Genomic DNA, 6,338 nt, shown 5'->3' with positions numbered 1-6,338 from the left:
AAAGAAAACACTTTTCAATAACACACTCTTGATTTTACTTCACAATTTCAATCAAGAAGGCACACTCTTGATCTTGCTTAACAACTTTGATCAAGAAGACACATACTTGATCTTGCTTCACAGCTTTGATCAAGTAGACACACACTCTTGCTTAACAGCTTTAGAGGGACAACTTACAACCATAAATAGATCAATTCAATCATCAATGGATGACTTGAATGGCTTACAAGTCTCACGACTAAACAAGACACAAACCCTAGCTCTCTCTCTGTATTTCGCTCAATATTGGTTGTGTATCAAATCAGGTTTTCCGTGTCCTATTTATATAAGCATTCAATTGGGCTTAGACATCTTGAAAACCCTAAATCTATTTTCCAATCAAATCTTCTCATGACAGCTGGTTAGATCTCCTTGGAAAATAAGTAAATCAGGTTGTAATCAATGATTGAATGCGCCTGCAAATCAGATCTTCAATCATACATAGATTGCCATTAATTTTGCAATCATAAAACACCAGACATTCACACTGAATATTCTGTGTACAGGATGTCATGACATCGGGTCTAACATCCTGGAACAATCCTGCACAATTCCATAATTCCTTTTATAACTTCCAGCAGGTACATACATATCAGATTCCATGACATTGTGTATGTCATCTTGAAACAATCCTACATGATCATGTCTTCTATTTGGACTCAAACAGGTACACATCATCAGATGCCATGTTATTATGTCATTCTGAAACAATCCTGTATGATCATGTTCTTGAACTCCATCAGGTACACAGTATATCTCATGTTAAGACATCACACATAACATCTTGTGAACACTCTTTGTTTTACCAAAATTGCTGCCAACACTTACAATCATGACAATGGTACTTCTAATTAGCTCAAGTTTGGGATCCCTATCATACAATAACAAACAAATTAAAAAGTTCCAGAATGCAATAGAAAGAATGGTCAAAGAGACGATTTAGATTAGGGGCCCTTTCAATTCATCTTCAAGATTAAGCATTCTATAGGCATGAGGCCTAGTTGCTCTTTAACATATTTAGCATTCTAAAGGCATGAGGCCTAATTGCTCTTGAACTCCATTTAGCATAGGTAAGGTCCTAATTCTAAGTCCTTTCTCCTTTTTGCATTGGTTCACACAAACAAAACAAAACAAGCACAAGGCAATAGAATATTCACAATAATGTGCTCAAGTGAGCAAAAGGCAAATGGCATAAACATAAACATGAGCTCAAGTGAGCAAAAGAAAAAGACAATATGAATGAATGAGCAAGAAATTAAATTGCATTAAAGTAAATTGCAAGAATTAAATGCTTGAATTAAAAGTCAGTGATTAGTAGTTAAGGTTAGTGTTCCATAAGGCAATTTAGCGCTATGTTAAGCAATCGTAAATGGACTAATGTAGTAGTCACACCTATCTAAGACTAGTCAATAAAACTATAGGTAAATAAACACAAGTTAGAGATCATGACTGGTAAGCCAAGCTCCTACAATTTTCCATGCCAAAAGAAAGGAAGAATGACCTTGTATGGATTTTAGGTTTTTTGCTTGACTAAGAAGCAACCTATCTTTGACACAAAGCATATCACTTAATCTTTGATCAAGATGAATTTGACTTGGATCAAAGAAGGTTAAGCTTATCATATGTTAAGGATAACTGAAATTCTGGTTAACAGACTATCGATGTCACACAGGATGTTATGACATCCGATTCTGCGCAGACAGGAATGTAAACAGCAGGTAAATGTAAGTGCAGTAAATTACACAAGGAATTGTTTACCCAGTTAGGTGTCACACACACCTACGTCTAGGGGTGTAGCACCTCAAATTTGCACCTCCCATTTGTACATTCATTTCATTTTTTTGGCTCATTAATATTGCATTCACATTGCATAGTCCATTGCATTTCATCAGTCAAGACTGGTCAGGAGATTCAACTGTGCAAGAGAGAAAGAGCATTTTCCATGAGATCAAAGCCCCAGGGTGATTCTAATGAGCTTACAGGACCCAAGGATCATTTTGAAGCAATTTGGCCAAGTGTTGAAGGCTCAGAACTCATCAGTACATGTGCAAGTCATTTGAGGCCCATAAAAGTCAACTGCAAAGTCAACTGTGGAGGTGGGAAGTGGTTAGAGATGCTTCATTCATGTTCAAACAAGTCTCATTTGACATTTCAAACACTCACATTGAAGAATTTGAAGTCAGGTCAAGAATTTCCCAAAATAGAAAGTGACCCATAATTTGAAATTTCCAAAAATGGAAAGGTTTTAGCCAACTTCAACTCAATTTTACATCATCAAGAATGCTTCAAATGAAATTTTGTCCAACATGAAAGTTAAAGATCTTTCTCTCCCATTTCCAAAAAGTTCAAGATTGTGGATTTATGATGTGTGGTTGAGGAGATATGATCCAATCATGGCAAAGTGTGCTTAAAAATTCAAATGGGCATAACTTTTGAACCAAGGCTCCAATTTGGGTGGTTCTTTTTGCATTTTGTTCATCATGACATGCACTTTCCAAACATCTCATTACAGGGCATGAATTCCCCTTGCATGATCATGTGCTCATTCATGAAGTTTTTTTGAAGGAAAATTAATAGAATCAATTTGGTTAATCATATGCATAAGATACCACTTCCAAAGTGTGCATGGGTTATTTTTAAGTGGTTTTGGGCCTTATTTTGGTACTGTTCACGCATGCACCTCATGCATGAGGTGAAAATCCCATTTGGTGCATACACCTTACAACTTGTTAATCCTAATTAGATTTGGCTTAAACTTGTTTTCAGTATCATTAGCAACACATATATAATGTTAATCACAACTGCATTTGGCATTAACAACAGTTTTCAGATCTAGATCTCAAAATCAACCAAAATTTTCTCTCATCAAGAACTTGCAATTTTCTCACACAAAAGCATTTTCTCTTGTTGGAATCATGATCATGAAGCATTTCTGAGCAAGATTGGACGTGGACTTAGAGCAATTCGTGCCATGTTTGATCATACATGAAGCTTGAAGGTTCAATGGAGATTTCAAAATCAACTGGATTCGTGCTTGTTTGAGCTTCAATTTTTCCATCAATCATATCCACAAGCATTATAGGGGAGCCTTGGATCATTACCAGCTTTGGATCATTACCAGCCCAGGATTAGGGTTTTGCTCCAAAACGCTGTCATTTTGGTGGAGCGCCAAAATTTGAAAGTGGACCAGGTTCGAGTCCCACCGAGCGAACTTTTCAAAATTGCCTTGCATTTTCATGTTTCCCTCCATTATTTCATGCCTTGGCCATGTTTTGATTTCAAAATTTTCCCAAACTTCATAAAATCATAACAAATTGAAAACTCATCCAATTTAATCCCAATTTTTTGCAAAATGCTCCTTATTCTGTCTAGCTTTTTATGATCATAAATTGGAAATTTGTGCATGGCTGGATATTATTTGGTGCTAGGTTATGTGATCATGTATCCATTTGTGGCATTGCCTTGCTTATCTTGTTGTGAAATGCTTGTTTTTAATCCAATGAACTTGAAATTTTTCATGCTGATTCTAGACACATTGATGGACATTTTGGCTTTGGTTTGATATTTTTTCCATGCTCCATTTCTGTTTTATGCTTGTGTTAACTTGGTGTGACAATTTGTGTCATACATTTGGTTGTCTGACTTGTACAATGTGATTTCCATGCCAAATGATCTCCAATGGTTCTGATTTTTTGTGTGATGGATGTTGTGGATGTCTTGAATTGGATGTTCTAATTTCCATGAATTTTTACAGGATTATTTGAATCATTTCTGTTTTGATTGATAATTTTCATTCATGATGGTCATTTGGATGCCTTGAATTGGTCTTTGATTTATCTTGCACATGAAATGAACTTGCCTATTGATTTTGCTTTGGTTCTTTTTAGGATTTACTTTTGATTGATTGAATATGATCCATGTTGAGTTTGAGGTTCTGTTTTGGATTTTTGATCCTCTTTTGACCCTAGGCTTTGACCTAGTGGTTTGGACTTACCATTTGGGTTGTGAATTTCAGGTTCAAGTGTACATTTCCATAATTGGAGTGGCTCCTTCATTTAAGCTTGGTCAATTGTTGTCATTTGCTAACCTTTGTGTGTTCTGTAGGCTTTGAGGACAATTCATTTGTGTTTGCCTTGTGCCTTGCACCATTGTTGCTTGATTGGATTTGTCTGTCTGTTGGTTATTAACTGTTGAATGTTGGTCTGAACTGTGTACTGATTGGTTTAGCTGTTTCTACAGGTATCTAAGTTGCATTAAGTTCATCTGAACTTTGCTTTGCTAGCTTGTGGTTTGCTTACCACTGAGGTATAATCTCTTGATCTTCATGTAGTCTGGAAGACCTACTGTTATTGGTAGGCACCTGTCTGAAGTCCTCCTTAAGAGGCAATGCTTGTGTTTGTTTAATTTTGTGCCAAGTAGGTAAGGACCTCTTCAGAGGCAATTGGCAGATAAAAGAGATGTGTAATCAATCTCCTGCTATTCAGTTGTGTCATTCACTTTGCTCACACACCATGTGTTGATGCATTGTGAATAAGAACCCAAGATCTTGTTGTGTCAGTCATGTGGAGAAGAGTTCCTTCATTCTGAACTCCCACACTTTCTATTTTGATTCAAGCTCTCCCAGGCCAGGGATAAGAGCTTTGAGGTCTTACCCTCACTTCCTATTTCATCTGCTTCACCCTAACTCTCAATGTTAGGGTTAAGAGCTAAAAACACCCCATTCCAGTTGGCTTGTTTCTGCAGCCTAACCTTGTATGAGCCCAATTGTTTGCATATAGTGTGTGTGCTTGCTTTATTGTGCTTGTACTTGCTTGATTGTGCTGTTTAGGCTAGCTTGCTTCCTGTGCAAGTTAGGATAGAGACCTCAACATAGGGATCGTATGCATGACAACTTCTATGCTCGAGTCGTAGTCTCCCTAGTAGCTTGTTATCTCCCTTGTCTCTGGTTAGGTTAGAAGTTCTTTCCCTGTTAAGGGGAACTACGTCGCCCTGATCCTCATACCAGATGAGGTACATAGGCAGGAGATGAGCTGATCTCTCCGGGCGCCTTTTTTCTTTTTCACCCCTTTGTGTTTGTTGGAGTCTGACATAAGTCCAGCGATTGGCAGTCGGTTTCCTGTGTCTTGTTTGCTTGTTGGAGTCTGACGTAAGCCCAGCGATTGGCAGTCGGTTTCCTGTGTGTGTTTGTTGGCTCGGAGTCTGATGTAAGTCCAGCGATTGGCATTCGGTTTCCATGTTTGCCTGTTTGTGTGGAGTCTGACGTAAGTCCAGCGATTGGCAGTCAGTTTCCTGTTTATGTTTTGTTTGGCGTGTGTTAGCCGAGCTACGAGTGCTCATATTCTTCTCCGGTCAGAGCAGATACGTATGCATAGGATGCGACATCCTAGCGAGCACGTTTCCCCTGTCCCGAACTACGTCGACTCTGATGTCTGTGTCTGACAGACTACATAGGCCCAGGATGCGATGTCCTGCCGAGTTCCGTTTCTTTTGTCTTTCTGTGTTTCCTTCCAGGCTTGTGCAGTGTTTCAGCAGTCTTTAGCAACCTTTCTTCTAGTCTTCTGAGCGTGGATCCCGTCGAGTACGACGGATGCGTAGGGGTGCTAATACCTTCCCTTCGCATAACCGACTCCCGATCCTTGCATCTCTGGTCGCGAGACCATGTCCTTTCCAGGTTTACTTCGAGCGTTTCCTTTCCCTCCTTTGGGATAAATAACGCACGATGGCGACTCTGTTGTTTCGTTTTCCCGCCGGTTTTTCGCGTAATGCGACAGCTGGCGACTCTGCTGGGGATTATTACAAGAAGTTAACCTCTTGCTGGTCCATCTTCCCTAAGCGAGTCACTCCTAGCGCTCTTTAGAATAGGGTTTGGTTGCTTTTACTGTTTCTTTTATTGCATTTATGTGTTTATGTTTGCATTTATGTTTGCATTGATGTTTGCATGCATCATATTTTCATCTGTGTTGGCTGTGTGTTTATCTCTCTGTGGGGTGGGACTTACAAGAGGTAAAAGGCCCAATACCCAGGCTATGAGTGAACTCTAGGACACCTAGGAATAGAGTGAATCTTGGGAAGCGGGTGGTATTGCGCCACTTAGCGGAACTTGATATCACGAGCAGTTCAGATCCTGATGGGGTATTATCGGTGCATACATCGGGTGTGTACATGATGATATTCTATGAAAGGGTTGTTTATCCTGCGTTTCTCTTGACCTTACCCTGGCCTAGATGACACCCGTGAGTCGGGAGGGATTGAATCATTTTACAGGTACCGTTGGTGACTTGATCTGTTGGTGACTTGAT

The sequence above is a fragment of the Lathyrus oleraceus genome, chromosome 4, assembly GCF_024323335.1.
Source record: "Lathyrus oleraceus cultivar Zhongwan6 chromosome 4, CAAS_Psat_ZW6_1.0, whole genome shotgun sequence".
Taxonomy (NCBI): Eukaryota; Viridiplantae; Streptophyta; class Magnoliopsida; order Fabales; family Fabaceae; genus Lathyrus; species Lathyrus oleraceus.
Note: the sequence above shows the minus strand (reverse complement) of the source record.